The sequence below is a fragment of the Seriola lalandi genome, unplaced genomic scaffold, assembly GCF_002814215.2.
Source record: "Seriola lalandi dorsalis isolate HSWRI2012SDOR001 ecotype SW California unplaced genomic scaffold, Sedor1 jcf7180002054560, whole genome shotgun sequence".
In the NCBI taxonomy this organism is placed as follows: Eukaryota; Metazoa; Chordata; class Actinopteri; order Carangiformes; family Carangidae; genus Seriola; species Seriola lalandi.
This window is the reverse complement of record NW_019525113.1, coordinates 423,288-437,347: the sequence shown is the minus strand read 5'-3', so window position 1 is coordinate 437,347 and position 14,060 is coordinate 423,288. Positions and strand designations below refer to the sequence as shown.

Below are 14,060 nucleotides of genomic sequence, written 5' to 3'. Positions count from 1 at the left end.
GAGATGAGTGTGGCTTGAATTGAGTCTGGCTTTGTGTGAGCTGAACCTAATCAGAGAAGGGTGGTAAGGTACATGCTTTTTTTGTGTGTTCAGACCCCTGCGTGTCCACATCACATTGTTCGTTTCAAAGATCTAGATGTATTGGCGTGATCTTAGGTGTTGCGTTTGATTTTAAATTCTCTCATAGAGGTCTGTGAAGTCAGGTATTAGTGATGTGGGAGATTCAGGGAGTGGCATTTGAATGTTTCTTATCTCCGTAGCTGAACATTGCACTCCAAAGCTGTAGTGATTATAATTTTTCAGGTGAGATCACATACAACTCTCACCATCTCTGTAAGATGAGCTTGCCAGGAGTGGACACAGTGACACACACGCCACTCATTAATATCCTCAAATGGCCCTTTGTCCACTTGTTTTTAAACCTAAATCCCTGAATGTCCCACAGACTAATCCTTCTGGCACTGTCCCCTGTCAATAGTATCTGTTGATTGACATCAGTTGACATTGTGCTAATGACTGCACCTTCATCATTCACAGCCCTGAACTTTCCTAATGAAGTGTAGATGTAGCCATCTGCAGAAGTCAGCGGTGTGGCAGTGTCAACAGTGACCACCCTGGTCCTCACACATATAATAAATATGATCTTTGCTTTCCTAGCATCCTAGTATTTATGCAGACAATACCTGTCACCTCTTTTGATGGCAAACTCTGCTCCACTGTTCAGGTTCCACAGTCTCACTTTCCCACCCTGGGAAACTGTGATTAGTTTGTGCTGCGGTCCATCAGTGACATGGCAGTGAGCCCCACATGCTGAACTAGAGTGACCATAAACTGCAAAATGGCCTTTCCCGTAAAGATATTCCACACTGTCACTAGAGTCTAACAGATGACTTGTTTGAGAATTCTATGATAGAGTACAGAGCATAGGGGCTTATTATCTTCCAGGACATTTTCCTATATCTGAAATAGCCAGAACTAACTCATTGTTATGTAAAACACATACTGGAGATTGGGACCCATACCATACTATGATCCTGGAAGCTTTGCCTACATAACCAGCTGTCCTCAAACCACAGGCGTACATTCATGTCCTCAGATAATCTCACAAATATTTTGTCCTTCTGATTAAACATAATGTGGGTTATGGGTTTGACATGTCCTGTTAATGCATGTTTGCAGCATGTGGTTTTGTGGGGAAACCACACCCACAGTAAGACCGTGTGTACCGCAAGTAACAAGACGCTGAGCTAAAGGGGAGAGTTCAACGCATGTGAAAAACTCAAGAGTTTTGAGGCTTTGACCTTTAACTTGGTCTTCTTGACTTAAAACATAAACAGTTGGATACTTCTGCAAAGAGGCATGTAAATTATAGGAGGTAATTACACACAAAAAACCTTACATATCACCAAAGGAAAACTGCTTTAGTGCCACAGGACCAGAAGTTCATGGCATTCACTATGACGTCCTCTACTATTAAAGAGTGACGGATTGCAAACAGCTCAGGGAACTTGCTACAATTATAGAGTGACAGTTCCCTGTCAGTAGTGGAGATAGCCACATTAGTTTGAGTTTTGAGAGGTACAGCATGTCAGAAGTGCGCATTTTCCTGTCGTGCGAAAAAGGAATTGACTTTTATGTTTTATTTTACAATGGAAGTGCATTTGAGATGTCAAAGCTGTCAGTGACCTTTGTGGTAAGTTCTGGTTTGTCATATTAAAACTCTTAAATCATGATCAGGTTCCCTGTCTTTCTCGAAGGGGCAGAATAACCAACGAATGATTACTTTATAGTGACCCTCTGGTATAATTTTGAAAGGTGTGGGAGAGGGTTGAGTTTTACAATCCAAATATTCTGTTCCTGTCTTTCAGCAGCTCACCAATGTCCACAGTTTTGTCACAGTTCACATCAATCTGCATGTGGAGGCGGAACAGAACTGTAAAACTGCTGCATTGCAACACTAAATTCCTCCATGACCCGCCCTCCAGAGCCATCAACATCAGCCTCTCGAAATACCCTCTCAATCTCCGAGTTATCTTAAGCAGAAAACTTTTTCTCTTCCTTTGTGGGTTCATTTCTGCAGTGCAATTTAAAATAAAATAAAATAAAAACCCAGGAATGACTCAGTTGGACAATGTTTTTGCACACTGCACTGTTCAATATTTTGTCTAAATCATTTTAGATGTCAGGGTGACGTTTCATAGACATAATGTCTGTACATGCAACCATAATCTACCATAATATCCTGTATCATGCAATACATTATGGTGTGTACCAATAGAATTACTTTTATTGTCTCTATTTTCAATGTCATGTTCAGCCATGTTGAATGTGGATGTTTGAAATCATAAAAGTAGAGACTTAAGTTACCTAATTTGGCTGCTATGTGAGAAATAATTCCTTAACAGACGAAGCTGGAGAAATATTGAAAAGAAAAAAAGCCAAGCTGGCTGCCAAAAGACAAACTTAAAATTCATTCTGCACCATCATAAATAATCATTGTAATATTTCAACCCATTATTCAGAGGGGGCATCTAACAATTTTCAGTAAGATAAGGAAACATACAAAAAAAGAGCTTTCTTTTTACTTTCTAGTGGCACACTCCAGACTTAATAATCCTTTCCTGAATTGGAGGGATTTAGATTTACAGACAAATAACTGCACTCTTCTCGGCAAAACCTTTCAACAGTGAGGAGACTTGTTTCCACAGCAGCCACTAATTTGAGCTTGGGAAAGATGATGGCCTCCCATCATCGTAAAAAGAGGTCTGTGTTTCCGCCCGTAGGCTTGCCAAACTCTGAGTCCTGTTTACACAGCCGAGAGCAAAAACCCATTTTTACCAATCAACCTACCCAGCATTAAACTGTAATACTAATTAACAAATTCAGGATATTAAAAGTAAAGCTGAACTGATGTCACATTTTGGCTTCTTGGTGGCAGCTGCTTAAAAACACGTCCTACATCATTACCTATAAAGAAGGCTAACACATTGCCGCTACCCACTTCAACGTCAAACAGACACAGCAACATTGGCATTTACTTGGAGTGGTGTTTGAACATCAGTTTGATATTCCCTCTACTTTTGGTTTGGTTTCCATCAACTCCAGAGAAAAACATCTGTCTCTTTAACTGCTAACTTTACAGCATCTAGTTTCTAATTTTGTCTGCCTGCTGTTTGCTGATGGGCATGTCGTCTACAGTGGGTTTATCAAAGCTTGTCTTCTGAAAACAGGTTTGCTGAAAGCAGAGTTTCCTAGATTTTTTCTGTCGCATTGTCACTTTGGGCAACACCTTCTATTAGGGCTGTCACTTCTAATGCGAAATTCAAACATTCATTCGAACATGGGGTAAAAATTCAATATTCGGACTGTAATGACCTGTTCGAATTCAAAATTTCAGCCTATAACCCTAATAGGTCTTTGGAAGTAGTTTTCTTTGTAATCCACCGCAGGGCGCTGAACTTCACTATCAGTTTTACCTATTGTATATCCTATTGAACATCAGTAAACTCAGCAACTAATAATATTATGTTTGCAGAATTAGAAAGGCCGTCCTGAACGGGCAATTTAAACACCACCAAAGCATCTGAGAAGCAGTGTGTGGAGATATATTGGGTCCTACACTGTAGAAGGCAGAGTAACTAACAAAGTTTGAGGACTTTGTGCAAAGCAGATGTCCAAGCGCTTTTCTCACGTCGCGTGATCTAGAGATTCCACCCCTCACCTGTTTTTCACACGTGCCCTCGCGCATGTCCCAGCACAAAGAGACCTGTTGATTGTCATACTGACATCAGAGCAGCAATATCATACAAAACTGACACCTTCCACTATAGTTGTCTCTGTCTAGGCAGACTCTCAATATAATATAATATTTATTCTCCACATGCAGCTGCATGTGGAGACAGTGACATTTTCTGCCAAAAATAAATCAGAAATTAATGCAAACTCTTTGTAGAGATAGAACTGCAGCAGCAGCATAGATGCAGCCATCATGAACACACACACGTGCTTCTCTGCAGCAGTTCAGCAACGTCAGCTGCCACACTCAGGAAACGCAGGCAGAGCGTTCCAGGTGTTACACTGCAGTGACAATAAATCTGCGGACTCACCTGCTAGCTTGCCACCCAAGTGAGGCAGCAAAGGTACCACATACGAACAGTGCAACGTCAAGTGTACAACTTTTTCTGACAGCCTACTGCACACTCAGCTTAAACCGGCCCCTTATCACAAACTGGAAAAAATGCCACCACAATGCCATGAGATTGCAAGATTTACATGTAATTCATTTGAATGCATAAATAAATATATAATGAATCGCATAATATTCAAACTTTTAATCAGATTTTTGGAAAAAGTGACAGCCCCATTCACATTATGTAGTATCTGGATGAAATGACATGTACTGTGGTAATAAAACCACAGTGAATAATGACCCAACTCTGAAACTAACTTAAAAATCTTTAATCAGGGGATCACAAACATGACCCCAAATCAATGCTAACGTTGCTCTGCATATGCTGGATGTGGAAGTTGTGTTCCCTGACACGTTTCATTCACCATTGAACTTCACCAGTGAAAAGTGAGTGGAGCAGGACTACATCTCTTCTGGTCTGATGCCTTGCTGCTACTGCAGCTCTATCTCTGTACAGAGTTTGCAGGTTACTGGAATGTTGGATTTCTCTTCATTATATATTCATTTCTTATTTATTTTGACAGTAAATGTCAAAGTGCCACTGTCTCCACATGCAGCTGCTAAAATGGTAAAAAAAATATATATATTTATATTCCTTTATGTCTGTAGCATATTTAGATTCAGCCTTGACATGGAGACCTATAGTGGAGGCTATGTGTAATGTTGCTGGTATGATGTGAATATGACATCATCAGGTCTTTTCTCAGGCCAAATCTCTAGATCATGCAACGTGGGAGATGCGCCTGTCACACAGGAAGTGTGTCCTAAGGCCTGAGGCCAGGAACACACTAGGTGCACGGCATGAGCATGGCAGCTGCAGAACGTGTTGATTTTCATTTCGGCAACATGTTCGCGGGTTACACGTCTCTTGCGTCACGTCACCTAAAGATTCAGCCCCTTGCCTATTTTTCACATGCGTCCTAGGAGAAATAGATTAAATAGGAGCGTGGAATATACATTATTAAAATACTAGATTTATTTACAAATCCTCCCCTTTCTCCTCCCACTCCGACACTTGAATTGTGCAAAACAATTCAAATCAGCACAGCGATATGTAATTTACACCATTAGTGAGATTTGCTTTTTGGTGTTTCCATATAAAAAAGCAACTGCAGCTTTCCAGCTCAATTAGCTTATTATAAACACATAATCTTATTACAATCTGCCTCTCTATGTCTGACAAACTTAGTCAATAAGATTATTTCTGCCTCTAGAGCCTCTTCCTTCAAGATATGCTGTTCTCTCAAAACCCTGTGTATTTTTGCTTCCAAACACCTTTTTAAAGGATAAAATGCAGTGGAAGACTCTGCCTTCTCTCCTCATCTGAACGCTGGTTCCAAAATTGGGCACTGAGATGTACTGCAGTGTTATGAGGAATGGTAATGTGCCTTAGATCAGCTCCCAAAGGTGTTAGGTTGAGTGAGAACCACAGAGCCCTCTGAGGATACGGGAGGTAAGTTGCTCAGAGTGGTTTCATAACTTAACAGAGGTTAAATTGTATTTTTGTGTAAGAACATGACTGCAAGACCTCAATCTATCTGTGTACAGCTAGGAACACATGGTGTCTGTAAGAGCAGACAAAAGATGCTGTTGTTTGCATTATGCCTTTTCCAGTGTCCTGTGCATTATGCAGGGAGTGATTGGAGCTTTGCTGTGTCTTTGCAAGTGCAGTAAATTTAGATTTAAAAGCTCTCAGGAAGCAGATCAGGTAATCGGAGCAATGAACACTGTAGCAGATTAAAGTCAAGGAAAACAAGAAACCCTTCGCACCAGAGCTACGACACACTTTGGTCCATCAGGAAACAAACTATTCTTACATATCCGATCATGTTCCTGTGTTCAAATATTGGCTAAAGTTCAGTATATGTGAAAAAATAATACAAATTTAACAGTTTTTTCACATTTATATCGACTAAACAATTCAGTATTTTGAATAGTTTTACTTTTATCGACCACAGGCCACATCAGCCATCTTGTATTATGTATATTTTTTGGACATATGCTAATCCAAAGTGTAATTGGAGATGTATTAATTTTTAATTTCCCCTTTAGAGTAACTTGTGAATACTATACTATAATCCCTTAGTCCCCCATTTCAGTTTACAACTAAAGCCTGTACAGATGCAGCAGCTGTGAGCCACAGAGGACAGCTTCCATGATAAACTAGTGGTGCTCTTGTTGCCGTCGCACCAACACACATTATGACTCCCGGACTTCTCTTAAACGAGGGAGCTTGGGTGTTGTTCATTCTCTGACTGTTGTCGCTCAGCAATTGCAACCGTTACAATCTTCCCAAGTTGAACAGCCACCACAAAAACAGTAAAAGTCAATTAATTGATCATTAAATCAAAACATTTTGCCCAGGAAATGTCTCTGATCCTAAACGTAGCTTTTTAATTCATGTTAGCTTGTGCTCTCTAGCTATTTGTCTTTGTCAGCGCTAACAAAGCACCTGCTACTGCTAATATCGCACCTCTCCTCTTCGAGGCTGTATATTGATTTCCCTCCCTCTTCATCTGCTCTTCTCACATTTTTACATGTTCCCTCGTTCATCTAAACCCTAAGAATAGATTCCAGTAAACCCCAGAGGAGATGTTCACAGGAATTCCCCAGGTCGTTCCTGTGAAGTCTGCTGCAAGTAGGAATGAAGATAAATTGGATAGGCTTGCTTCTTGCAGAGGAACAGTGTACATGTAGCCTATATCTCTATAACCATGCTTTATGGTCACTGTGCTGTATTTTCCAGTTTTCCTATAGGAATATAAAACTGTGGCCTTGTTTCTGAGGTTTAATATGGATATTCATGGTGGCACCTATTGTAAATAGGCCAGTACCAAATGTGTGAGTTGTCCACCTGCAGGTTTAGAGCGTATCTGAACCAAACCACAGCCTGCAACAAGCAAAAAAATAATCATATCGTACTGTAACAGTGTGCAGGCTTGTAACTGTATACAACCGTAGTGCATGTCCTTGGCGTTAAAAAACACTGATGCATTGTAATTCCACAATGCAGGCAGGCATAAAGGAACAAGCTGAACCTAGAGAGCATTAGAGCGAATTATTTATGTTGTCGGACCAAGAATACTGGATGTCTCTCTGCCCTGCCTCCATGAACGCCCTCGCCTCCCTGGGGAAGACCCTGTTTACAACCAGCATGCAAGGTTTCAGAGGGCACTGCAACATTAACAAGTGAAATGTCAGCATCTCCTCTAAACTGTTAACATTTATTAGTAATCGTTATAAATTAGTAATGTAATGAGTCCCAAAGAGTATTCATGGTTCCTAAAGGAGGTACAAGAATACAACAAGCTTTTTCAGCGAGTCTGTGCGCTTCTCTTTACTCATAGTGGGGGGAGGGATGACGGCATCCCGAACTTCTAGCACAACCACTCTTCAGTGCATCGAGCTGGTCAGAATCCAGTTCATGCTGTGGGGTTTTATCATGAAGGGAGCACTTTAACCACCGCACTCCAGTAAATGAGATGAGGCCATGTGGTAACTAATCAATAGATTAAATGGCAATCAGTCCAAGCACTGGAAGGTCAATATCAGCAAATAGCTATATCATGAAACGCTGAAGCGGTGGCGTTGTTAATGTCGGCTCGTTCGGGGGGTTCAGCCCAGAAAATTTCGGATCTAGCCTTGAATATTTCTGGTGCTGGAAAAGGAGGCATTTTAATGTAACAAAGCCAGGAGTTGTAGCAGAACACGGCTTTGTGTGCAGCGTCTGAGGGAAGGGGGAGGGGCTGCACGTGATGGAGGATGGTGCATAAAAGGCTTTTCCAGGGTAACCGTCGTAGAGGCAGGTACACAGGCATGAAAAGTATGTTGGAAAAAAAAATCTATCGAGTCTTCTTGACTATTTCAGTATGAAAAATGAAGGTAAATAATTAAGCATGCATGTAAAATAATGTGTGGGACTATGTTGATTCCCAGTAAGTGAAGCTATGTTACAGAAATAAATTCTGTTTCCTGGCAAAATTATAGCAATCCAAGCTAATTAGCACTTATTGAAATACTAACTGTATAGTTAACTGTAGACTAATAGAATTACAACTAAAATCAAGAAAAAAAGAAGATGGACAGAAGATAATGAAAAGAAGAATCTGGTAAGATATGAACGGCAACAATTACGCAGGATTTACAACAAAAGCATAAAAACATGAGACAAAAAGCTAGATCAAAAAGAATAAAAGGCAATTACAGACATGCACATGTTGTAGTAAAGAAAGCTGGGAGACTGGAGACTTGAGAAAAGATGCTAAGAAAAGTCTGAACAGATGCTCTTCAAAGGAAAACTGGAAAATATACTTTAGGTGGAAGAAAGGGGGGAAGGGAAACAAACCCTCCCTCCAAAACAAACAGAAAACAAGAAATACATACACATATACATATATATATATATATATATATATGCATATAGAAAATGGCACCAACCTGGAGAGAATAGAAGTAGGTAGATGATAGAATGGCAACAAAGAAGAGAGAGAGTTGTACCATCGGGACGACAGAGGTAATAATCAAGTGTCAATCAAGTGTCATCCACAGAGGGACAGAGAGGGAAAGAAAAGTAAGATGAGGAAAGGTGAACAGTCAAAAACCAATAGTAAAGTTTTACATAGCACATAACCTGTGCTGTGTGTGTGTGTGTGTGTGCGTGTGTGTGAATTCATATGTTTTATTTATGACAGATGTAGATATATACTCCCCAAGAAGAAGCTCTCAAAGCTAATTATTTTGCAGTTACAACATTACCACTTTGTGTCAAACATTTTCCACAGTTGATTTTATTTGTTTCATTTGGGGGTAAATTATTCAGCGTAACCGTTGGTAACGTATAGCTTCACTCTAAACGAGTTATGCTGCAAAAACACTGAATAAATGGCACACAACAGGTAAAAACCCTGCACTTATATCTGTGTTGTTAGTGTGCTTGTGCATATAAAACCCTAACAGCGGACGTGTGTGACTGAACACAACATCAACACAACAACAGCTGTGAAATTTTTTCCACTTCGATATTCGCAGTGGTATTTGACTTTACTGGCGAACCTCTGTCATGAATTCGTTCACAGCAATCGACCAAATAAAGCCCACCGCTCAGTCTTCTTATATCTGTCGCCCCTTCTCTCCCTCCCCGTCCCTGCCATCGCTCCTCTCTCCGACAGCTTGCCTTACATCCCGGTACGAGGGTGGAGGAGCTTTTGCCAGCATAAACAGCAGATGTTTTGAATCTAAAAGATACACAATCACTTAATCCTTGGCAATACACATGCTGAGCAACGCAGTCTAATTGAATCCACGGTGAGGAGGGAGGTTCAGCCCGAAGGGTTTCATTCCAAAGGGGTTTTATTTAAATTTGAGTAAAAAAAAACAAAAAAAACTAATTAAAACACCAAATCTGAAACATGTAGCTCTGTAAGTAAAACTGCAGATGGCATTATCTTTTATAATTTAATTTTAAATCTAATCAGGCCACAATCTGGAAATAAATTTCTTTATTTGGGGCCCGCAGGTCTTTTTAGAACTGGACCAGAGAGACAGATTAACAAGACAATTCACGATTTGTCATCGCTCTCGAAATACTCTGAAATCTTCTCAGTCTGCTCACAAAATGTATTTCCTAACCGGTAGAGCTTCACTTTAAATCTGTCACGTGAAAAACAATTCAAAGCTTTTTTCTGACGTTTCCCTTTATGAAAAGACACATGAAAACACTAAATCATCTAAAGATGATTTGTGATCTTTTAGACTTGAAGAGCCAAACTCCCTAAGAGTAACAGAAAGCAGTTTTTTAATGCAATATATTTTATATGAAATTTCAAAATTGATTCTCTCAGAGTTTAATATGATATTGGCTTTTAGAAAGAAAAAAAAAATATATATATATATACATATATATCATTTGTAACTTAAAGCAGTTTTAAATTAAAACGAATATTTTTGGCAACTCAAAACAATTTGTAGTTGATAGAAAGATCAAATCCCAGTATTTTAAAATAATTTTATCGTAACAAAGGGGGACATGTTATTGTGACTGCATGTGTGTCCACAGATTTTTAAATTGATGTTTTAAAAACTGAATTAAAATTCCCTCCGATCTTTAACCTAAGACGATCAGATCTTACAGCAGTTTTCAGCTTCATTTCACTCGACGCATTTTCCTGCAGTGACACCTCAAAGCGTTTTAACTGACCTCAAACATGAAATACACACGCGTTAATATGTACGTAACACACATAACTGAGCTGGTTGCACTAATGAGATTGGAGTAATTGTGTATGTGTAGTATTACATTAGAGGCAGTAGAAATCTTTAGTCCCACAGCATCTTTGAATCCTAATCCTAATTTATTTTAAACTGCTCATCCTCGTCCTTCATCCATAACTCTCCTCTAATTTACAGACCGCCCGAACATCAGCTGAGCTCAACACTGAACAATGATTGTACTTTTTTGTATGTGTTTGTTCTGCTGTGATAACATTTCTAACTCAAACTTACAGAGATACATTTATTTGACATTAACCTAATTCCTTAATGTTCCTAAAAGAAGACATATTTGAGATTTACTGAATGTTTATTATGTGTAAAATATATATATAATATATAAACCATAAGTTCTATAAACTGCATTGCGAAAGCTGTTATTTTAAAAAGCACTGTAGCGTGTACAGTGATTTCTTTATCAATTTTATGGTACATAATATGTTCTGCAATCTTGCAGCTGTTGTTTGTTTTCTTTTGTTTTTGTTCTAGAGCCTATGCTTTAATAAATACATTTTCTACGGTACAAAAGGGAGCCTACGCAGTGCTTGATGTGTCTAACTGGTGTTGCTGTGGGTGGCAACAAAACCAGAACGCAAAGAAGTCCTGCTCCTCTCTCCTCTGCTGTCTTTTTTATTTACGAACGACATAAAAATACGATTTATCTACATATTCTCTCTGCCTCTTATTTCAGTATATAAAACTCTTTCCTGCTCTATCTCGGCCTCAGATTTCTACCGTGTGTCTTCTTCTAATGTTTTCAGGAAAGAACATGGAGCTCGGTGCACTGAAGGTAAGACACATCTGGACCACAGCAATTAAAGCTGCCGTAATCAACATTTTTATATTAGCAGTGGATTAAATGACTGTGTGTAATGTGAAAACAGTTGCTTGTAGTGAAGAACCCACAAAGAATTATCATCCAACTCTGCAGCATTTTTCAGTTCATGTTTTGGATTTATGGTCGACACCGGTTCACTCTCACTGCTCTCATCAGCTCATCAGCGCTGTTACCAATCACAAAACAAAAGAAAAAAAGAAACCGAGGGATCACACCAGCCATGACGCCCGTCAACATGTTTATGTTGCAAGTACACAGTGGTCTATGCTACATTATTACATGAGTACTGAGTTGTGACGCTGTGGCTCTGACAAAGTCTGCCCACAGACATATACACATCTGCCCAGGTTACTGCCTCTGTGGTCGTTCCTGCTACAGTAGGTGTCTGCAGGACATTTTGCCATGATCACACACACACACACACACAGAGACACACAGTGAAAACCACTGACTATTTTCCCTGCACCATTAGACGGACAGTTAGCATCTAGCGGGTGAACACCGTGTAACATAACTCCTGGAACATGATGTAGCTGCTGGAGAGACAGATGTTTCCCTCAGGCTTTGGTAGGGATCAGGAACAGAACTAAAAAGGAGTTACAAGTCCTCCAACCTAAACAACCATATAGGCCACCAGTCCCTACCCTCAGATACGACCCATAAAAGTGTACCAGCGCCATGTGTACCAGACATTTGTCGTCATGGTAACAATAATAAACATGTAGTAAAGGTTGTGGAAACGGCTTGCTTAGGTTTAGGCATGCAGAATACCTAGGTTAGATTTAGGTGAAGATTGTGTTTGGGTTAAAAACTTCTTTAACTTCTTTAATGTTAGAGGACCTTTGTTGTCATGGTTACGATAATAAACGTCATGGCCTCCTGGGTTTTATAATTGATACTACGTCACCTGACTTCCTCCTTTGCTCGCGTCATAATCACTGCGGCCACCAGAGGTCACCTGACAATAAAATGTAACTATGGGTCGTAATAAGCTGCTTGCACGGACGACCTATGGGATCTTTCTCAAGAGTTAATATTGGACTTTTTTTTTTATCTAAATGAATGATAATGTTGCACCACGACTGCTGGATCATTATTTGGAAACAGGTTCGACATGATCAGCATGATAACAGGTGAGTTTGTGTTTACAGCTTGTTTCTGCTGCCTCCGTGTGGCCAACAAACCTTTCTGCTGAAATATTGACGCAGGTTTGAGGAGAAAAGTTAACTACAGCTCCCGAGGAAGTCACCAAGCGAAATGTCACACTTCACAGGAACCTGATAAAACTTTTAGCGCTTTAAATCAGTTATCATTTGTTATTTAAAAAAAAAGAAACAAAACAAAACAAAAAACGTCTTGTTTGGATTCTGGGTCCGTTTTGAAATTGCTACAGCTCTGCTTTGCACCTCTGACTGACTGGCGTCTCAATAACAACCTTGTCAAGCTGACAGAAAAATAAAGTAAAAATAAAGTTAAATAATTCAAATTGATGGCCATTACGTAACCCTGCGGTGTCATTAAATAATCCAGGAGACTCCTGTGAGGAAGGATCCTCTACAGCTCAATAATAAAACCACCTTCACGTGTGACCACATATCATTTTTAATATTCTAATGTCGTGAGATGAGCACTTTACCTCACTGCTTCTGCGCAACACAGGCGCACTGACTGTTTTCAGCAACGCAGCCTTTCAAACAGGTTTTTTTTTAGTTTTTTCTCGGTTGTGATGTCAAGCGAACCCTCCTGAGCTGCGGCACAGGATGAACTTTGATTCGAATGGGAGTCAGAAATCGTGTTGCACTGCAGCTGAAGCAAAGCGCAACATCCAGAGCTGTTGTGTGGGCCGACGAGGACAGATTAGCATAATGAGGATATACTGTAGGCAGCTTCTGTGGGTAATCTCATAAACATAAAAATATGAACTGCGAGAGCTGTGTGTGTGTGTGTGTGTGTGTGTGTGTGTGTGTGTGAAGGAGATTGTGTGAGAAAGACGAGAAAAATTAGTAACGCGTTCTGAATTTGCATGTGTGTGTTTATGTGACAGACCAACAGAGACTACCAGTGTGCACCTGTGTGACAGACTGATCACCTGTGCTCCACAGTGTTTTTATGGTCTAGGCCTTTGAGGTATTCCGTGTAAACACTGTGAATGTGATACCTTTCCCTTATTATCCAACCTGAAGGTAAATTAAATCCATTAATTACAAAGGACTGAAGCTCCAACATCAGTACAAGGTCATTCAGGATCATTTGTTTGCTGGAAAATAATCTCCTTGTAATAACAGCAGAGTTCATTAATTCCAACTGCTTTTCCAACAAAGCATCGGCTTATTTTGTGACGATAGAGAGGAGAAATGTATATTCTGCAGGAGAAATGTTTTTCACTTAAATACTATTCATGAGTTGGGAACGATGGAGGCTCAACCTAATCTGTGAGTTTTACACATTACACGAGCTGATTCATCTCCAGCAAATGAACTTCATGCTAATGATGCAGTGATTTCCTCGCAGAAACTGATCCTCTGTGTGTTTTACATTTACATACTGCTCATTTAGGAGACACACTCCTCCACAGCGACGTTAAATTCATTTAAAGTAGTTAGTTACTGAAGGGAGTGGGGGTCGAGGTTTGTACCAATATGAAACAAAAACTGTATTGACTCGACAGGATGAGTAGAATCAGAGCGCAGGTATGTACAGGACAAGGAATCAAACAGCCTTAGTGGTCTTAGAGCTTATATTAGATTTTCACAGCATTATCTCATA

The 14,060-nt window shown here is 39.8% G+C and overlaps 1 pseudogene; it reads right to left on the bottom strand.

Annotated features, from left to right (window-relative positions):
- Positions 1-621: 621 nt before the first annotated feature.
- LOC147818573 (uncharacterized) lies at positions 622-2,236 on the bottom strand (annotated as a pseudogene).
- Between the last annotated feature and the right edge of the window lie 11,824 nt (positions 2,237-14,060).